Source organism: Balaenoptera borealis, assembly GCF_965194805.1.
Source record: "Balaenoptera borealis genome assembly, chromosome: 6".
NCBI classification, from domain to species: Eukaryota; Metazoa; Chordata; class Mammalia; order Artiodactyla; family Balaenopteridae; genus Balaenoptera; species Balaenoptera borealis.
In genome coordinates, this window is record NC_138863.1 from 87,758,350 (window position 1) to 87,781,315 (window position 22,966).

The 22,966-nt window shown below is 34.0% G+C and overlaps 1 long non-coding RNA gene across 1 annotated transcript in view; it reads right to left on the reverse strand.

Annotated features, from left to right (window-relative positions):
• The window catches only part of LOC309630516, a 234,750-nt gene extending 226,589 nt beyond the window's left edge, over positions 1-8,161 (reverse strand). The window contains exon 1 of the long non-coding RNA XR_014245729.1: positions 8,065-8,161. This is a non-coding gene — a long non-coding RNA (uncharacterized lncRNA). The remainder of the gene's footprint in view (positions 1-8,064) is intronic.
• Positions 8,162-22,966: the final 14,805 nt, after the last annotated feature.

The following is a 22,966-nucleotide window of genomic DNA, read 5'->3' on the forward strand; positions in this document are numbered from 1 at the left end:
GTGTGGGCTTATTTTAGTTGCAGCGAGTGGGGACTACTCTTTGTTACGGTGCACGGGTTTCTCATTGCGGTGGCTTCTCTTGTTGTGGAGCACAGGCTCTAGGAGCATGGGCTTCAGTAGTTGTGGTGTGTGGGCTCAGTAGTCGTGGCTCGTGGGCTCTAGAGCGCAGGCTCAGTAGTTGTGGCACACGGGCTTAGTTGCTCCGTAGCATGTGGGATCTTCCCAGACCAGGGCTCGAACCCGTGTCCCCGGCATTGGCAGGGGATTTTTAACCATTGCACCACGAGAGAAGCCCCTCGTTTAGTTTTAATAGCATACTTAGGTGATTATTTGATGGATGCATTTTATATTTTTTTATTACCTTCAGAGAGAGTCATTGACAATAGCAGGCACTTATGGCTGGAATGTATAAGCAGATGTGAATAACACGTGTATCAACCTGGTAGAAAATACAGTGCAACCCCACACAGTGTGTAGGGCAAAAACAAAACAAAAAAACACTTAAAGGTATTAGTTTTCAAACATAGTGGTGCTTTGCTATTGTATGCAAGCTATACTTTTTGCAAAATTGCATTTCCTAAATCTACATCATAAAACAGATGGCCGTAAAATCAGTTGCATTTCCTCAGAAACAAGGCTGTGTGTAGATGTTATGCTCTTATCAAAAATTTTTTCTTGTAGTAGCTATGAACTAATATATGTCATAAAATTAAAACACTACAACCTTGGAAATATATAATTATTTGAATAGAAGGCACAGGCTCTCATAATCATAGTATCTCAAAGCTACAGTTGTCCTAAAGATCAGAGTTCAGTTTCCTAATTTTAACATGAGGGAATTTGAACCCAGTTTAATTATTTGCCAAATATTAACTATATAGTTAGTGATAAATGTAAGACTAGATTCTAAATCTCTGCACTCCCAGACTAATTATGGTCCAATTACTTTAGACCAAACTCCATTACAAAAATCTAACAATTGAAGTTATTTACAAGTGAGTTAGTTTGTCTGAACAGATATCATGTCTGGCAGCTCTTCTGTTAGCTCTTGCACCTGCAGAGCTCAGATATTTTTGAGGAATTTTATGTACAGCTAGATTATGAGAATCGTTTTGTAGAAAATAGATACTAGTTGCCAGATATAAACAAGATGCCTCAAAGAATGGAAATTTACCACTTTTATTCCAGATCCTGCTAGAAAGGAAAGTGAGAATGAAAAGATAAAGAAAGAAAACAAAGCAATCCAGAGCTAATGACAAAAATGCTAGCCAATTTATCAAGAATGGAAATATGAAACTAAAATTAACATTATTATCAGTATATTGAAGACATGTTGGCTTATTTGGAATTATTTTTAATTCTCCAAAGATTAATGCTACTACCTTTATAAAATGAAGGAAATTAGCAGGTTAAGTTTATTAACCTTTAACATTTAAAATATAATTTAAGTATGTCAATGGTATCATTTCAAATAAGTGAAGAAAGGATAAATTAATAAATACTGTTGGGAAAATTAGACACTGACTTGAAGAAAACATTGATTTTAAACTTTAACTGACACTGTCCCCAAATCCATTTCAGAAGGACTAAGGAATTAAGCAGGAACAATGAAGCCATTAAAGTCCAAAAAGAATATAAGAAGACAGTTTTTATACTATTGGGGTGCAGAAGACCTTTCAAAGAATGACATAATAGCAAAGACTGACATACATGACAAGATAAAAGTTAAAACTTCTGAATGGAAATGACAGAGTTTAAAGGTAAAATGGGGGAAATTGTTACATATATATGACAAAGAGTTATTAAGAAGTGGATAAAGTAGATAAGGAAACTCTACCAAAAAAGTTCAAAAGATTCCACAAACATTTCCCCACAAAATTCAGAAATAATATAAGCAGACACTCCAGAAAAAAAGAAAAACAACAAATGACCAATGAACATTTACAACAAATGACCAATGAACATTTTAGATTGTTTGAACGAGCTACAAATCAAAGGAAAACAATATTTACTTCCGTGCTGGAGTGGCTGGGTAATATCTCGTATCTGAAGTGTGCTAGTTATTTGCCTGTTTGCTCTTAAATCCATTCCTTTTCTTTCTTCTCTTCATTCTTCATTGTAAGCGTACTGACTCCAAGATACCCATGTCAGTTGCCTTCCAGATGAATTTGTCAAAGGAATGAATGGGTAGGAGACTCAGGTTATTTCTTCCCCCTGTCTCTCCTTACGGTAGTAACTTCACTGAGTGACACTGCCTCCTTGTCTCTACATAATTCCAGGTGATAATTCCAGCTTCCTAATTCTGGTAACATCTCTTCCACCCATCATGTCTCCACCATGTCATACCCAATGGGCAACACGGCAGCAACAGTACAACTGGTTGCAGAAAATCAGGGGGTACATTGTGTGAAGAAAATTTAAAAGCCGGGTTGAAACCAACTAAAAGTCTGTTTTTTATATAACCATGTGCTAGCAATTCTAAACAATGTCGGTGACATTAAAGAAACATTCCTCCCACCAAGGCCAGCATTCCGAATGTATTCCTCCCGCCACTCCACAATTGGTATGCTATCAGTCCCATCTGGGGAGTGATAGCAGTGACTTTTTCTGTTACTAATCTCAAGATTACCATTTGGTTTCTGAATTCTTCCATTATCTGTCACAAATTTCCTGTTTCGAATTTAGAGTTTTCGGTTTTCCTGTTTGAACCCTGACAAATATAATCAAGTATGTGTAGAATCTGGCACACTCATTCATGGTGGGTGTTAGTGAAATAAATATAAACTCTGAGATAGAAATTTAGTCATATTTCTCCAATTTTAAATGGGCACTTATTGTGGAGGTGAGGGTAAGAAGTGGAGGGGATTATGTTTTCTAGTTTAAATTTTTTTCTATTAGTTGCTTGAATTACTTTTATAAGTAAAATAATGTACTTCTAATTTGAAAAGAAAAAAAAAGGTTGCATGTTTCAAGCATGTACTGCATTCTGTCAGCTAGAGGGAGTAAATGTGCATCTCTGATTGTCAGGGTGTGTCTAGAGAGGAGAAATCTTTTTAAATAATTTTTTAAAATCTTAGTTAAAGACAAGCATGACTGGACTAAATCACAGAGAAGTAGAGGGAGGGAAATAATCAATGGTGAGGTATGCACCTGCTGCTAGGATGCAGTTAGTTTCCAAGCAATAGACTTAATGAACTGGAGCATTACAATATGTGTTATGAAAACTCTTGTGAGGAAACAGAAAATAGTAAGCATAGCTCAGAAGGGGGAAATATTCTGGTTTTCTCAAATGAATAAGAGGTAAACAGGGATCACTTATTCATTTTCTCAAATGAATAAGAGGTAAACAGGGATCCCCACAAAATAACAACGGTTTGGAGACAGTAAAATGTCAACAATCTTACTAAAACATAATATATGGGATTCTTATCCATATTCTGTGATATAAAAATAATTAGCAGTTTCATAAGATATTATATTTTTAATAATAGATAACACACAAAACACTATGTGTCAGGTACTATTCTAAGCCTCTCACATAAATTAACTCATTTCATCCTACAAAAACTCCATGAGATAAGTATTGTTTTTTTAATTTTTTAAATTTATTTTTATTACTAGTATCTTTTTACAGGTGAGGAAAAGGAAGTAGAGTGTGGGTATTTTAAGTCAAGAATACACAGAGGTATAAATATTTGTTAGTTGAATTGTTAGCTTCTGAGTAGACTAACATAACATAGTACACAAAGAAAAGCTATGAGACAAGGTGAGTGTATTTCCAGTGTTCTATCTCTATCATTAGTATTTGAGTTCAAAATGGTGTCACTATAGTAACTCTATGACTGTGTTTCTGTGCCTGTGTATTTTTTAAACATTCTTTTTTATCAGAGTAGTAAGTTATATTAATTACTACTTATCTGAGAGATATTTTAATGCATTTTTAAAAAAGGTTTTTACTGCATCTATTAAATTGATTAGAAGACTTTTATCTTTTATTCTATTATTATGATAAATTAGAGATTGATTTTCAAATTGGCCTAATATTTGCATTCCTGGGATAGATCCCACTTGGTCATTATCTTTTTTTAAATATACATATATACTTCTGTATTTAATTTGCTAATACTTTATTATGGGTACTTGTGTCTATGTTTATAAAGGGTATTGGTGATCTACAGATTTATTTACTTGTAAGTTCTTTGCTTTTGGTAATGTTGTTCTTATAAAACTCATTGGAAAATATTCCTCTGCCTTTCTATTCTCTGGAAGAGTTTGTATGAAACACTTTTTTGTTTGTATAGTATTATTTCTTCCTTAAGTATTTTATAGAATTTGCCAGTGAAATCATCTGAGTTTAGAGGGGTTTTTTGTTTGTTTGTTTCTGTTTGTTTTGTGGGAAGGTTTTTAGCTTTTAACTAAATTTCACTAGTAGACACAGAGGTAGCTATTCAGGGTATTTATTACTACTTTAGTGATTCCTGTTAGCTCGAGCCTGTGTCTTTCAAGGAATTGTCCATGTCATATGAATTGCTACTTTGTTGGTGTAAAGTTGTTCATAATATTATTTTATGACCCTTTAGGATCTTTAGTGGTCTATAGGACCTTTAGTGACAATCCTTCTTTCATTCCTGATATTGGTTGGTGATTTGTGTCCTCTGATTTTCATTGATTGGTCCAGCTAGTTGTTTATCTAATATATTGACTGTTTTCCAAGAACCAGCTTTTAACCAGTTAATTTTATTTATTGTTTGTCTTCTAACTGACTTGTTTCTACTCTTATTTTTATTATTTCTTTCCTTCTACTTGCCTTGGACTGACTTACAACTTACTTTGCTCTTCTTTTTCTAGATTCTTGAGGTAAAATATTAGGTGGTTGTTTTTAGACATTTTTTCTTAAAAAAAAACAAACTTAAAGCTAAAATATTCCTTTTAAGCACTATTTTGTCTGTATCCTACAAACTCTGATGTACAGTTAACCCTTGAACAACACAGGTTTGAACTGTGCAGTTCTACTTACAAACTTTTTTCAATTGTAAATACTACTGTACTACATGAGCAGAGGTTGGTTGAATCTGCAGATGGGGAACCATGGATAGGGAGGAACTGAGTATAGGAAGGACTGGCTATAAATTCTATGCAGAATTTCGACTACATGGAGGGTTGGCACCCCTAACCCCCTGAGTTGTTTGAGGGTCACCTGTATTGTGTAATAAAATTATCATAGATTTTGAAATATTTTCTACTTTTGTGTGTGATATATGACCAATATTTAGAATTATATGGTTTAATTTCCAAATATTTCATGGTTTCCTAAATATCTTATTGTTATTTATTCCTAATATAATGCCATGTGATCTGACAACATACTTTGTATGATTTCAGTCATTTAAAATTAATTAAAAAAAAAAAATTAATTGAAACTTACTGTATAGAAGAGCACGTGATCTACCTTGGTGAGCATATTTGTGTACTTGCAAAGAAATGTGTATCTATAGTTTTGCATATGATATTTTATAAATATCAATTAGGTCAAGTGTTTATTAAGAATGGTGTTCAAATGCTTTACATCTTTTTTAATATATTTTTTGACTAATTGTTCTATCAATTGCTGAGAGACGGGCATCAAAATCTCCTGTGATTTAGTAGTTCATTTCTCCCTTTAATTTTGTCAAATTTGATTAATGGATTCTGAGGCTATTTTATAGGAAATATAAACATTTATTATTGTTATATCTTCCTTATGAATTGACCCCCTTTGTGATTCTGAAATGTCCCTCTTTATCTTTGGTAATACTTTTTACCTTCAAGTATATTTTATCTTATATTATTATAGTTCATTCCTGCCTTCTTATGCTTACTATTTGCACTTTGAATGTATCTGTTTAACTATATTTAAAGTGTGTTTTTTGTAGACAACAGATAGGTAGGTTGTGTATTTATTCCTTTCTCATAATCTCTGACTTACAACTGGAGTGTTTAGCTCATTATCATTTAACATAATTATTGTTTGTTCAATTTAAGTCTAGAAATTTATTTTTTTTTTTCTGTTTGGTTTCTTTGATTTTTCTTCTTCTGTTTCCTCCTTCATCTTCTTCTGAATTATTCCTTTTTAATTTTTTTGGCAGCTTAGCTATTCCTCTTGACATTTTTGTATTGATTATTATAAAAATAACAATACCCATCTTCATTTTTTTCACAGCCTACTTAGGATAATGGTTTATCACTTAAATGTAGAATCATTTCAACCTAGGCCCATTTAACACTCCCTTGCCTCTCTTTATCTTGCTGTTTGCATACGTAGTATACCTTCATACATGATCAATTCCAAACGATAGGTTAAAATTTTTTATTCAAATATATGTGTTTAAATAAACTAGGAGCAAATATAGCTTTACTTACCCACATGTTTACCATTTCTAATGCTCTTCATTCACTCTTGAATGTGTCCTCTGCTATCATTTTCCTTCAACCTAAAGAATTTATTTTAGCCTGTATTTCTGTATGGGTCTGGTGGTGGCAAATTCCCTTAGTTTTTCCTTTATATGAAAAATGCCTCCAAGCCTTTATTCTTGGGGGATATTTTCACTGAACATAGAATTCTTTGTTGACCTTTGTTTTTTTTTGTTTGTTTGTTTTGTTTTCCTTTCAGTCCTTTAAAAGGCTTTCTATTGTCTTCTATTCTTCGTGTTTTTTGTTTAGAAGTCTGGAACAGTTTCGATTGTATTTTCCCTATATTTAATATGTAATTTTTTCTCTGGGCATTTTTATGTTTCGCAAAATTTTTCTCTTCATCTTAGTTTTCAGCATTTGACTTTATGTACCTAGGTGTGAATTTTTTCAAGTTTATCTTATTTGGGTTTTAATAAGTTTCTTAAGTCTGAATTTATGTGTTTCATCACATATGGATAGTTTCCTGCCTCTGTTTCTTCAAAATGTCTTGTCATCTCTAGTCTCTCTCTCTTCTCCTTTCAAGAGAGGAGAACTTTTTATATTAACCTTCAGGTCTTTGAAGCTTTGTACATCTTGCAGTCTTTTATCTCTTCTTCCAAGTGGCTGATTTATATATATCTGCCTTCAATTTTATTTTTTCTTGTATTATATACCTTTCACTAATAAGTAAAACTAGTGGATTTCTTATTTTAAATTCTGTATTTTTCAGTTCCAAAATTTACTTTAGATATTGCATTGAGTTGTTTTTTATATTTTCTGCTTCTCTTCTAATATTCCTATCTATTTTTTAATGAGCATATTTTACTTTACCTGACCTCTAAACATATTTATACCATCCTCTGATAATTCCATATCTAGGTCATCTCAAGACTGGTGCCACTTTATTGCCTATTCTTAAAACTGAGTAATATGATCTTGCTTCCCATATGTTAAGGATGTCAATTTTATCCTGAACATTTTATATATTATGTTATATAGACCATGAATTCTCAATATTGCCCCTCAAAGTATGTGTGTTTTTGTTTTATTGGGCAATTAAATTGCTTAGACTCAAACTTTAAAATGACATACAGTGGTGACACATGGCAGTTCAGATCTCAGTTCAGTGTTTTCAGCCTTAGCTGAAAGCTGCTTTCAGTTTTCCCCATGCAGATTTGGGGTCAGCTACAAATCTGGTCTGAGTCTATACGTGGACTTTTTCCTCTTTTTTGAGTCTCTCCTTTTTAGGGTTTTCCTCTCAATCGCCAGCGAGCTGTTATTGCCCTGACTTCCTTTCCTTGATTTCTCAAGCAAGATAGTTTTAGACTCTTTTTCCAGAACTGTGCCCCTCCTACACTGCCATCACAGCCATAACTATGGCCACCCTCAGGGAAACAAAAATAAAACTGGGGAATTCACTTCAAAATTTTTGTTACTCCAAATTTTGACTTACTTTCAATATTTGACTACCTTTATTTTAAAAAAAATCCAGAGCCCTTAGGTACTTGTTTAATATATTTTGCTCAGAGTATATAACTCTTATTTGCGTAAGGATAGATCCAGAATTTATAGCTGATATTTGTGGGAAGACCCAGTATTCACTTTGTTATATTGGTAACAGACTCTCTCTTCTACCTGTTGTTTATTTTTTTAACATCTTTATTGGAGTATAATTGCTTCACAATGGTGTGTTAGTTTCTGCTTTATAACAAAGTGAATCAGCTATACATATACATATACCCCATATCTCCTCCCTCTTGCGTCTCTCTCCCACCTTCCCTATCCCACCCCTCTAGTTGGTCACAAAGCACCGAGCTGATCTCCCTGTGCTATGCCGCTGCTTCCCACTAGCTATCTATTTTACATTTGGTAGTGTATATACCTGTTTTAACTAAGATTTGTAATGAGAGAAAGTAGAGATAGTGAAAAACCGTGTGACATTTACCTACTCAGGCTAGATCCTATGATTCCACATTGCTGAGATATGATCATAAATCAATGCAAGTATAGGTGATCAGTCTACCAAGAAAAGAATCAGTTGATTCATGTATTAAAGTGTAATTTCATTCTTTGTACTGTTTCTTAATTTTCACTATTTTATTTTCTCTAAGCATTGCTCATCTCTATGGCATAACCAGACCATTTAACTAGTCCTCTGATTTTAAAATCATTGCTAAATTCATGTTTATTTTAGCAGCTCCAGAATTGCATTACAATGTAAAAATAGGTTTGGATATTTTTCTGTTATTTCTTAAGACCAACTGCATAGGGTAAGATCCATTTTTAAATTTTCAAACATGGCCCCAGACATTGAAAAGCTGGCAGTATTTTTTGTATTAACGCAGTTTAGGAAAAAAATAAATCTCTGTCTTGTACTTCAGTGCATCTAAGACATCATCAACTGTAAGACACACCATTATTTTAAGTAATATTGAGAAAGAAGAAATATAGCTAATTCACATGTAATACAATGCTTTTTTAAAAAATCACTCGAAACTTGTTTTCTACAACTATTGCGAATGAACTTTTCTTCTATCTTGCCATGGAGTTCTTTTTTAGTCATATATTAACCTGCTGTGTTGCCATACTATTCTGCTCACACACATTTTTGTTTCCATGCTGAATCGCAGTGTCATATTTTTAAGGATATTTTAAGGAGCAATTAAGCACAACACATTCAGTACAAATAATGCACATAATCCAATTGATGTGAGGACAATATGAACAGCTATGATTAATTTCAGGCTTGCTGAGGCAATAACAACTACACTGTGACTGTTTCCTGGTCAGCCATCATCAATTTTAAGAATACTCTTGAATCTAGAGATCTTTAAATGTGAAAATATGTGTTTATTAGTATAAATAAAATGTTACTAAATATTTAATTTTTTTCTAACCAGGAAGGTAAGCACGCAAATTTCTTGAAGGAGGAACCACACCTCTAGATAAACATCTTTGTATGTGGCACTTTTGTTTATTCACTACCTAACACAACATTTTGGATTGTTTTCATTTGTTAAAATAATTCAGTCATTGGAAATTATCGTCATGGACTGTTTTTTAAAAATAAAAACCAAGATCAGAGTTTTGGCTAACTTTCCAGCCTAAGACTAAATTAATTTAAGCTTTATTTTCTACTGCTGTATACCTCCTCCCTATATATCCCCTCTCTATATACCATGTTTTAATCTGCAGAGAGTTTTTGATGTCTCCTGAAATAACTACACAGGAAAAATCTGAACCTTACCTTCTTGTGTGCCAAGGCTTTTCTGTTTTATAAAATGAACAGAAAAATTGTGACAAAGGTCAACCTAGGATAACCCTTTAATAACAGAAACTATATGATAGTATTTCATAATGAGCCCTCTTGGTTCCAAATAAACAACTGTGATCAGAGCACAAGCAAAGAGCAAACACCCCCACAGGTCCAGATATTTCAAAGGAGGATTTTCCTTAGTTATGTATATGACAATTTTTCAGAGAATCTTTAACCACTTGATCTGTCCCCAAATGACCTCATCTCCCATCCTTCTTTGTTTCAAACCATTTCCTTCATCAACTTCTTGTTTTCTATGAGCCATTACACTGTTTTCACCTCTGTGTCTTCTTCATGTGACCCTTCGTCATGAAATGATTTTCCTTTTTATCTTGGCTTAACTAAACTCTTTTTCATTCTTTGAAATTCAGGGCATCACCGGCTCCAGGAAACTTCCCCTAATCAGAGCACATTTGACTTTAATCCAAATTCTAGTTAAGGGTTTATGTTTTGGTTCATTTTTTTTTCCTTATCTTTTCCTTTTTAGTAAGATAATTGAGAATGTAAGACAATATATTAAAGGAGTTTTTTGGTTCTATATTAGTCAGCTCAGGCTGGCATAACAAAATGCCACTGACTAGGTGACTTAAACTCCATAAATTTATTTTCTCACAGTTCTGGAGGCTGGCAAGTCCAAGATCAAAGTATCGGCTGATTTGATTCCTGGTAAGAGTTCTCTTTTCAGTTTGCAGGTGCTGTTGTCTCACTGTGTGCTCACATGGTGAAGAGAGAAAGGGAAGGGGGTGGAGGGAGAGGGAGAGAAAGGTAAAGCTCCCTAGTGCCTCTTCTTAAAAATACGCTAATGCTACCAAATGAGGGCCCTACCCTTATGACCTCCTTGAACTTTCATACTTCCTTAAAGCCTGCATCTCCAAATACAGTCACGTTTGGAGTTAGGACTTCAACCTATAAATTTGAGGAGGACACAAACATTCAGTCCATAACAGGTTAAGTAATCCCTTTAGAATCACAGAACGAAAGAGGTGAACTACTAGTTATTTAACTAAAACTAAAATCACTCCCCATGCTATTACTTAACATTGTCCAAAGAAGTATTCCCCTCAGGGTGGCAAGAGGGTTGCTCAGAGAAGCAAACAACAGGGACTCTGGTAGATGGAAGCTGTGTGAGAAGCTATTCCAGCTACTCTTTTGGGTATGTTTATTACAAAGGAAAAAAATCTAACCTATAAATAACTACCCTGTATATTCTAAAAAGTACAAATACTATTTGTTCTATTGTTTTAACATAAAACAACTTACAGTCTTGAGCAGTATTACCACCTCATTCCTGAACAAAAGCAAAGTTATTACAAAGTATTATGGATGATAGTAAGGACCATCCTACAATGATATTGTTCCCATCTGTTTCTATCCCCTCCTCAGTCCCCACCCACCAATCCTGTGTGACTCCAAGATTCCTTAGGACTTCTCTTATTTTACTTACCATATAATTTTCTGATGTCGTGGGTATTTTCGTTTTGTCCCTCCAAGTTGACTCTCTATTCAGTCCATCCAGTACACGATGTTAGCTGCTTCCTCTTTATTGGCTGCACTCGCCTATTCTCTCTTCTGCTTGTTCCCATTTAAGTAGTCCCTTCATTAAACTTTCATCATTTGCTTTTTTGATTGTGGCATTTATTTCCAGCAGGACCCTAACCAATACATGCTTTTTGTATGTGTCTTTCCCCTAAAACTCTGAGTTCCTTGCGGGTGACTTAATTAAATTTATATTTCATAACCTAACGCAGTGCCTGGCACAGTAAATGGTTAGATCAATAAGTATACTTCTCTATATATTAAATTTTCAGTCCTCATTATTTCTTCTTGTTATTGTTACAATTTCAGTCCATAATGACTAGAAATATTTCAGTGTCTGCCATTTAGAGTGCCCAGAAATTTTCTTTTGAAAAGAGTGGAGAACAGTTTTTTTCCTTGCACAGTAGGGATATATTATATAGTCAGAACAATAAATCAGACCTCCAGACAATGTGTACCCTTTGTTTGTGGTAGCTATCGTACATAAAGTTTCCTAAAGACAACTTGGAGTTAAATAAAAAGTTCATAGAGTTTGCTGAGGAGTGAGGAGCTCTGTTTTATCTTGTACAACTAGAACATTAGATTTGCCATCATATGAAGATGTAACAGAGGAAATCAAGAGATAGCAGCTGAATATTACAGAGAAGGGGAGAGGAAAAACCAAATAATCACAGCAGGAACAGAAAGAGCACCAGGAGGATTGAAAATCTGACTTGGGACATATTGCCCAATGGATCTTTTAAACTTGAAACATATTATTTTGTTTTTCTGTTTCTCATTCACATGTAGCCTGGGTTACTGAATTTAGATCATGCAGTATGCTCATGTAAATGCTTTAGCTTGATGACTTGCTGAATATGCCTTCTTTTGGGGAGGTGCCAACTAGAGGAAAAATATATATAACAATGCAAATCTCTCTAAAAGATTATAGTGGCCCTTTGAAGTGAAGACAGGGGTGGGAAAATATACTTCTCAGTACGTTGGTCCCTCAGTATCTGTGGGGGATTAGTTTCAACACCCCACTGATGCCAAAATTCTAAGATGCTCAAGTCCCTTGCATAAAATGGTGTAGTATTTGCATATAACCTATTGCATATTTTCCCATATATTTTACATCTTCTCTAGATTACTTATAATATCTAATACAATGTAAATGCTGTGTAAATACTTGGTGTGGCAAATTCAAGTTTTGCTTTTGGGAACTTCTGGAATTTATTTTTTTGAATATTTTTCTTCATCTGTTGTTGGTTGAATCCAAGTATGCAGAAGCCAAGGCTACAGAAAGCCGACTGTATTCCTTCAGTATTCTTGAAAAGATATCCTTTTCCTTTTTTGGTCAGTGGTAACCATAGGTAATTTATTAGATAGATAGCACAATTATATTGAAATGGCAGGTCGAGCTACAGCTCACCCCGAAATGTTTTCTAGAAAATGATAAAGGTGATTGATATAATGGAGTTTAATTTGAAGGCAGAAACACACTTAGCATTCTAGAAAAATCATTCTTTGTGTTTGGTCTGAGGAAAACCAAAGGGGAGGATAAAATAATGCAATAAGCATCATCTTTTTACCTAGCCCTATTATAGTCAGGGTGGGATGGGAAGATGGGTAGTAGGTCAGGGCTCAGGCCCTCAAGTACCCCTACCTAGAAAACACAGAGCTGTGGCATAGGAAATCCTTCTTCTCTCAATAACAGTGACGATCATGCATAATAGATTCTGGAAATTTTGCATACAAATTGAAGAAAGGGTTAGTTAATCCATAGTCCCAGAAAATTGTTCTCATGGTATACGGAAGTTTATGAATAACAGTTAGAAAACAACTTGGAGTTGAACCATGTAGCTTTTTTCTTTCTTTTTTCCCTCCTAGTTTTTTATGATTGTTTACGAAATCCTGTAATATTCCATATGGTGCTCGGCTTTCAGGAACTGAAGAACCTTTCCTCTAAATAACTTAACACCTTTATATTGCCCCAGGTTATAGCCAGGTCTGGTAGGCTTATGGATGAGGCTTGCCTTTCCTGGGAGAGGTCGACCACACACCTCTCACTGAGGATTCTGTTCATCCAAATTTCTCTCCACAGCACTGTAGCTTGTTTCCAAATTTAAAAAAAAAAAGAGTTGATCTCAAATATTAAGACTTCCTTTCGTTCCCTATGAAATAAAAGAATTTCTGATTCCAATATTCTGAAAAGCTAAATTAGCAGTATAGCAGCTAAGCTGCATAGAGTGTAATATGTACTGAAATTGCTGTGTTAAAATAGAGATCAAATGATACCTTCATTAACTTGATCACTGAAATGGCAAACCCTCTTCCAACATAACAGTTTCTATAGATACCACATGCTTATGATCAAAATTGCTTTTCTGAATGTGTTTCTCTCCCCTTCTTGATTGTATTTTACATCTTCTTTCTGGCTGTAAGTTACAATTAAACATAGAGAAAAATAGTGCAAGGCAAAATATACTCTGCATCTGTTATACTGCTCAAATAAATACACAATCTGCACAAAACAGATTTTTCTAGTAGGCAAATTGCAAATGACTGCCTTGATAAGTTCTAGATTTTTTTTTTTTCCTTAAAGCCACCAGGGACCTACCAAATGTTGCTAAAGGAATTTTCCATGTACTCTAGTTACCTACCAAACAGCCTAAATGTTCTGTCAAAACCGCTTAAGCGGTTGTAATAATTTGTGCCACAAAAGATGGATTCTAGATAATAACTAGATTTTTATCCCCCCAATATAAATATATTTCCCTAATGCATATTGGTTTGAAAACATACAAATAACTTTGGGAAAGAAGTCTTTGAAACTGAAGGAAACTTTGAAAAATCAGTGGACATGGTTGATTTGTCAATTTTTCCCCAAAACTTTCAGAGTTTTATTGTTGTTTTGCATTCTTCCCATATATTATAATAAAAATAAATAAGATCACCAATGAGGAATCCAACACAATTTTATGCTATTTTCCATGAAACTGGTTTTATGTTTAAAACGGTAACTAAAACAATTTATTTTAGGTCATTCTTACCTAAACTATGGAGGAAACTATGGCAAAGAACCAATACCATTATCAGTCATACTGGAGCCTAAGGCAAAAGGAAAATTCAGTAATGCTAGTTCTATTTCTATTTATAATTTTGATGTTTTCTTCATTATAGACTTTCAAATTAACTTTTAAAAATATTTCATTAAAATATGATTCCTCTGATTATTGAGTTTTTGACACCTCCTTAAACTTTTCACCTCAGGTACCTCATTTTCACTGTAGTCATAGCCTGCAAAGAATGATATATTGTGGTTATTAGAATGATTAATTTATTCTATATGTTACATTAAATTCTATTCTAAGTATTACTAACTGTGAATAGTATTATGAAATTTCATAACTCCAGTTTGTTTTGTCTTGGGCATTATGATACTGTTAGCCATCTTAGCCCAAGGATCTTCAAATAATTAGGCTTGTGTCCTCAGTGGAAGTTATGTCATTATAGTGACATTTTATGTAGTTTGATAAACTACTTTATGATTTATATGGAATGCAAGACTACCACTTTGATCAATATACTTAAGTTTAGAATGTTTCTTACACTGACCCTTTACTTCAGTTAATTTTTTTTTTTTCAAAACTGTGATCCAAGGTACATTTAAACTCCTTATGATATCAAAAGTTCTTACAAAAATATTATCCATACTCAGATGATGTTTTGAAAAGCTGCATAGGACACATTCCCAGGGACGTTCACAGTCCACACTTGTATGTAAAGTACTCTAAATTTATGTGAGAAGTGCACTTGTTTAACTTTGTTTAATTCAGTTTTTCCTGAATTATTGACTCTGAAATCTTTTAGTGAATTTTTAGTACATAAAACCTGCTAACCTCTATCAGTATATGTACTGATTTCTCAAAACACAATTTAGGAAATACAGTTTTGAAGGATATAAATACACATTTGTTATATTGCTATACAACAACATATATAGTGATTTCTCAGCTTCAATATTATTAGAATGTAAATATTTATATGTATGGTAATATTTGACATGTACATGGCCTTATTTTATAGTTTTGAAAACTAAAGAAGATATGGCAAAAAGAGGTCAAAGACAAAATTAAATACTTTTCTATCCCCTAAATGATGTATTAATTCAACAGCAAATGACCTTTTGAAAAGCACAAAACCTATATTCAACTTTCAAATACAAATGCTTGATTGAAATATTTATAATGTCCAATATATCTTTTAATTCTCCTTTTTAAAAATATTTTCCAATATATTCAAATATCTAGACATTCTAATATCAATTCTATATTTTATCAGGTGCTTTGATAAATCTTCCATGCCTTCCTAACCAGTTTAAACGTTTTCTTGTCTTAGTGCATGTGAATATTCCTCAAAGAAGTGTTTTACAGGTTATCTGAGCTGTTCTTTAAATGTTTCACATTGTAAAATTTCTGTCATCTTAAATTGTGAGTCCTTTGATGATAATGGTTGTATTTTCTTCTTTAAACAAACTATACTAGGTGGCACACTGATTTCTGAATTAATTAAAATAGACAACTTATTAATAATTGTTAATGTTTTGTTTGATCAATATTCTTAACTAGGGAGTAATTTTAAATCACTTTTCTTTTTAAAACTGCTTATTGAGAAATGATTAAGTGGTAGAGGGGAATAAAGTCAGGCATAGTTGAATGCATCTGGACTTTAGTAGCAGACATACTGTGGTTCAAATTTCAAGCTCTTTTATTTACAAGTTGTAAGAAATTGAGGGGTTATCTTGATTGTATACAATTACAAAATAGAGATTTTGCAGAGCTTCTAAGAGAACTAAATGGCATGTATATTTTAAAGGGACTAATATCTTCTGTCAGTTCAATTCTTAAGAATTTCTCAAGAACTTATTAAGAGCAGTGCGTCATGTTTGGAATAAACTTTCATAAAGGTAGATACTCAGCATAACCTTAACATTGCATACATGGGACTTCACCCAGGGTAAGTAAAAAAACATTTTATTTTCCCCCTAATTTATTCGCCACTGGATAAGATCTCACTCTGGTTCCATCACTTTTCAAGTCACTTCTATAAAATAATAGATTTTTGTTCATCTTTCATTTCACAAGTGGTTCAGTAGGTAAAATATCCAATCTAAACAATCTAATTTTCCAACTACAAAGGTAAGGCTCTCTCCTGTCATCCCTCTGAGTCAGACAGTAGATTGGGGAAGAAGTGATCCCTTTCTCCCCTCCTGTCCACCGACTTGCTGACCATGGCTCTGACTTCTTCAGTGTTTGAGGATATGTTAGAAAAAGGAGGCAAAGTAGGGGCAAGAAATGTTCTAAGTGATATACTACTGTCATTTTGCATTTGCTTTCTCTAAGTTTGGTGGATTTTCTAAGCTGACTCTTTTTCTCATGGGAATAGTTTCTGCTTCTCCAGGATTCCTCTGCTGAGAACACCCCCACTGAATTGAACTGTTACAAGTAGAATTAATTTCATCCTTCAGCCCCTTCGGGTATGGTTCATCGAAAGGATTTAAAGTGGAACCAAGTCTGTTCTCTTTAATGAGGCTTATATTGCTTCATGAAATACAGCCACATATTATTTTCTCATATGTAAAGTAGAAATTTAGCCAATTTCCAGTTGTTTTAGTTTGCTAGGGTTGCCATAACAAGATACCAAAATCTGGGTAACTTAAAAGACAGAAATTTATTTCCTCACAGTTACAAAGGCTGAAAGCCCAAGATCAAGGTGTTGTCTATGTTTCTTTTGAGACCTCTCTCCTTCACTTGTAAATGGCCACCTCTCTGTGCCCTTACATAGTCTTCCCTCTCTTTGTCCTAATATCCTCTTCCCCGCTCCACTCTCCTCTTCTTATAAGGACATCAGTCATATTTAATTAAGGCCCATCCTAATAACCTCATTTATGCTTAATTATCTCTTTAAAGACCTTATCTCTAAATATAGTCACATTCCAAAGAGTTGGGGGTTAGAATTGCAACATATGAATTTTGAAAGGGAAACAATTCAGCCCATAACACAAGTATAGGTCAATCTCGCTTCTCTCTTCCTCCTTCTCTCTCTCTGTCTCCCCCCCTCTCTCTCTCATGCACAGGCACACACTCCACTGTTATCTCTACAGTTAGCCACAGTCTATGCATTGCATTGTACATTTAAGCTTTTAAGCTTCTCTGAACACAGTAGAAACCAAGACTCTGTGTCCTGCAAACACCAGGAGGTATCGATATATACCAAGCTTTCTGAGTCATCCCATTGTAGTTTCTTCCACTTCATTTGGGGGGCGGGGAGGGGAGAGGGAAAAATTCCACAGCACTCAAACAGTTTTATCCTAAGAAATATTCTTTTTAGACTTTCTTTTATAATCACCACCCTTTATATATACCCTTGAGGTGACTATTAGGCCAAGATTTGATAAACTTTTTTTTCAGATCCTCTATAAGTTGTCAAACACCTTATAACATATTGAAGTATCCAGTCAATTATTTTGTTCTCAAACTTTTAGGGACTCAGCTACTTTGAGAAAAAGAAAAGTTAGATTTTAGTAAATAAATTTTATCACTTTTTAGGTATTGAAGAACTACTTTACAGACTCCCCAATCCTTCAGTTTCTCTAAAGATTTGAACAGAAGGGAAGAGAAATAGAGGGACTGACAAAGATGGTTACATTTACAGAGGGTCCAAGATGCCTTGATAGCATTTTGCTTTCCATTTTCTGAGTACAGTGGTTCTTGACATTATGAGGATCCCAAAATTTACTAAAATATCGGAAATTTTTCATCTCTTTTTCTAAATGTCATGGAGGAAAATTTGTTCTTAAAGATAATTTTGTATTGCTACTACACATCCTCTGCATAAGCCAAAAAGAATGCAGCAGACCTGAATGAGAGTAAAACGTACCACTTACCCACCCCCTCCCACACAGGCACCCAAACGAATCTTTGGCAGTGTATATAATATTTTTGAAGACTTGGAAAAGAGAAACGAGATCAATGAAGACAAAAAATGATAAGTAATATTTTGTGAATGTCTCTATGTATACTATGTATAAAAACTGCCTCAATGGTAAGAACATAGTTCCTTGATTCATAACACAAGTGGCTACAGGATCCATATATAGCAGTATTTTTAAAAATTATTTCAAAGTACTTTCCATCATGATAAATATAAACTTGCTTTTATAATAGCATATTAGCTCATTTGTTTTGTCTTTTAAATTCTTTAACTCTAGGAAACTATTAGTTCCTAGTCCCCAATATATATACATTTGAAAACATACACCCACAAAGCAATAAACTGAATTATGCTCCCAAACATGCTCTTATACATGAAACTACAAAATGGAACCTAGATTCCATTTCCCTCCTATAAGATGATTTTTCCTCATTCACATGAAAGATATAATGATTTGGCTATCAATATATATTTGGCATTCAAAACTTGAATTGTTTATAGCTTGAGATCCATATTCACTAATTAGCACACCATTAATAAAGTTCCTTTATCTTTGTCATTGTTTTTCCATTTATGTACTTTTTAAAATTACTTTTTAAAATTATTAATTTTGTGCAAATATCCCATCATATATCAGTGCTTTTAAAGTATTATTTTAAATGAATTACCTTTTCCAGAAACCAATCATGTTGCAAAAGTCCAGTTGAGTCAGTTCTACTCCTGCTATTCTGACATATTCAGTTTGGCTGCTGCTCTTTTATAGTGGTATCTCTTGCCAAAGTCAGTCATCAAGTATTGTTTGCCCTTTTCTTCATTCCATGCCTTGTCTTCCCCTTGTCTAAACTACTGGTGAAGTCTCACTGTTGACTCTGCTTGCCACGAAAAGCCCAGCATCCATGTGGAGTATGAAACCCTCCAATATACTGTCTGGGTTCCAAGAAGAGATGTTGAGAAGGCCCTGGTCCACAAGTTTTAGCCACACTTTGTCACCTGGTCCTTGAAGGTATTCTGCTTGTGTCTAAAATCTCACCAAATCTCTGTAAACAATGATTCCACTGGATTCTGGCTCTTTTACTTCCAACCATAGAGATCAAACCTGCCCACAGGACTCTTGAAATAGATAGAATATCAGCAACATCACTTTTTACCCTCTCTTCCTAAGTTCTCATTATTCCTTCTTTCCCAGGTAAAATACTTGATTTTTATTCGTATCGATAGCTATAACTTATACTGAGGAAAGAGGGTAAGGATTAAATTAAAAGAATATCATCACTAAAAATACGTGTGCTGAATAATTTTCATTTTTCAGATTGACTCTCCACCCCTTCTCCATCTTATTCTGTGCCCTTGAGGCTAAACTTTGTGGATTGTATCAACAAATTACCTTTCTTTTGGACTTGGATTTGGTCAATGAGAGGCAGGGAAGAGTGAGGTTAGATTACCCATCCTCCTGGACAGATCACAGCAGGTGACAGCTTCTATCTCCTGTCATGTGACCTTCTCTGATAGCTATATTCTCTGATTCCCAAGTAATTACTCCTTCTTCTTGGCTTCAAGTTTAGAGCTTGTAATCGTTCCCCATTGTTACTAACTCTAGGTTCTTTACCAACTCTTGCTGGTTTTCTTTGTAATTTCTTCTCAATTTCCTTGTTTGGATATGGAAACTATTTCCAGCGAGAGCTCTGATTCAATCTGTTCTCCATTACAGTGAGCCACATGTATCCCATGATAGCACTTTAGCAAGGAAAGACATGACAATCTAGATCAAAATGTTGTGGTGTCCCTCCACCATCACAGCTAAGGAGCTCAGCCTCGGTCCTCTAACTCCTGGATTCTCACCTTCTTCCAGTCACATAGTTATTGTCCTTCCCGGAAACTTTCTGACTTAGCTAATAAGGGAAATATTAACTAGCTCAATTTAGTGAGTCTTTTGTTTATCTATGAGTCATTTAATAATGTAAAATAACCCATTTGAAATATCAGATCAGATAGTTTTTCCTGTATTTTGAAAGCTTCATGTTCAAAAGCCTAAGGACAGTTTTTGAGAAAGTACTGCAAATGGAAAACAGTCAACGCAGTTCTTTCCTGCATTGTGGTGAGCACTAGGTTCCTGAATATTCACAGCAAGATTATTCTTCAGACGTAATAATGATTCTTTGGGGGGCGGGGCATAGTCACAAATTTTGACATATTTGCCATTTCTGAAAGACATGAGATATGAAATAAAAGGCCACTATGAACCATTGCTTCACTCTGTGAGAGAATCCCCTTGGTGAGTTCAATTCTCTATAGGATTTAAAGCAATATTTCAAAAGTCTACTTAATGTATGTTAAAATGAGTTTTCTTTACTCTCACTATTCAGTAAGCTTAACTCTCAAAGGATTTCTTTACATGAAAATTCATTTTTCCAGACAATTTTAAAGTATTTTACAAATTAAGTTATTGGAAAGCTTTAATAATAAAAGTAAAAACAATCGTTTCCAAAAGTCATTCATAATTCCATTATCACAAATATAAATTGTGAAAATATTGTATCTAAAATCATACGTTTCATGCAATTTCACTTTCTAATATTTTTGTAAATATTATGTTATAAGCATTGGTCATGTTAGAAGTTTCAAAGCATGTTTTTCATACTTTTTAATATTCCATTATATATAATTATATTATATAATTATATGATATGTACTATAAAGTGCTAAGTGGTTCCCTAATGTTGGATATTCAGAAGGCTTTCAGTTCCTAATTATATTTTGGATTATTTTGTGATTAGCTTCTTGTGAAGGATAATTCCTGGGTGTCAAGGCATGAACATTTTTTGAACTCTTGATGTTTATTGCTAAATTTCATTCCAAAGTCATTATTTATGCTGTCACCAAGAATTGGAAGAGAGATGTTTTCCCATTTCTGGCCTATTTCTTAATCCTAAATGGAATTACGTTTTGGAGAGTTTACCTAGTAAGTGTCCAGTGTAGAGAAAGCATATCTATTTGATTAGATAGATTTCATAGCATTTGTATCATAAGACTTTGAAAACAATATTGTCTTCTATATTCTGTTTATAAGGTTATTTCTATGCCGTTTATTTTTTTAACTATTAAATCTTTGATCTATTTTGTATCTGGGTCTTGAATATGTACCATCTACTCTGACTCTTGCAGTTTTCTATACCAATATAAATCAATAATATTTCAGTTATCTTGACAAAACAACTTCTTGGGAAATACTAAGTTTTATCTTTACATACATCTGTAATTTTAAGAAAAAAAGAAAACTTTGAAAATCTTTTATTTCATTTGAAACATTATAAAATATCAGTTTTAAGATTTTCCGAAGAGTCCTTAAAACATACCAATGCAAAGGCTAAATCAGACTTTCACTGCTGTCTCTACTTTCATTTCCATTATATTTTCACTTCTAAAGGTTGAACTGTATAAAAAAATATTAACAGTATTTTACCTTTATAACCTTAAGACATTCACTCAAACTATTCAGCAAAACAGTTTTCAGTTTCTGACCTTCTGGTTGGTCTTCTGATATCCAGGACATCCAAGCATGTTGCAAGGTGTAACCGCAACCTGCTTCCTGAAAATGTGATACATGATGCCTCTCGTTATTCACCCTAATGGCAAGTCAAGATCCCAGACACCACTTTCCTTAGAAAAGAGAGAGTAATAGGAAAATTGGCAAGCTGTGTTCCTCACAGCAGAATCATTCCCAATGTCATATTATATATTTACTTGTGTTTCTTAATCAGATTGATTATCTGACATATTAAGTCCAAGTTAGGACTCTCTTGATGAGCAAAAGTTGTTTCTTTTCTCACATGGGAGAAGAATAAATTGTAGGAGAATGCAAGTTGCCATTGCCTGGGACAGAAATATGGTCTCAAGAAGTCCCTGTTTAACTTCCCTGTTCAATATTTAGTGGCACATAGGGAAGTCAAAGCCAGAAATTCAAGAGCCAGCCGGCAGTGTAGAGAACAATTTCTTGTAACTTGAGCCTTTGTGAGGATGAAATGAGACAAACCTGAAGGTTTCTTTAAAAAGATAAAAATATTATAGACAGATGGAAGTTATTAAGAGTTGGGTGAAATCAATTTGGGGACAAAGAAGCCTCTTTTCCTTGCATCCTCAGGGCAGTGCTGGGAGTACAGCTGAGCTGCAACATGGACATTTCATAGACTTTAGAATAATTTCTGGACAAAAACAAGCCCTATGGCTTTTTTATGCCTTTTGAAGGCATACAAGAGACATAAAATGAGCAGTAGGCTCCAGAACAGCAGCTATATAGAACCAAACAAAGTCAAAAACCATGGGTCACAAATAGATTTACTTTATAGGTTTTAAACAGAAGTTAACTTTTTAGGAGTCTAGATGTAGAGACAGTTTTATGAGGAAATCAACTGCATGTGTGTCAGTCCTTAATGTGTCTCCAGGACATAAAGAAGGGCAAAAATATTCTTTTGAGTTAGTAAATGTGAATGTGGCACATATTTTTTGCAAAAGTCCTCTAATACTCAGACCTCTTTAACAGATTACCTTTGAGATTATTCCCCATCCCTCCCAACTACTGTCTTAAAGCAGAGCCACAGAATGTAGGTAGGAACAAGCGAGCTGATGGTCTGGATGACCAGGATATGCCCCTACCACTGACCTTAAAGTGATGTTTTTATTTGTTCAAAGATACTTCTTCTCTCTGCCACTCTT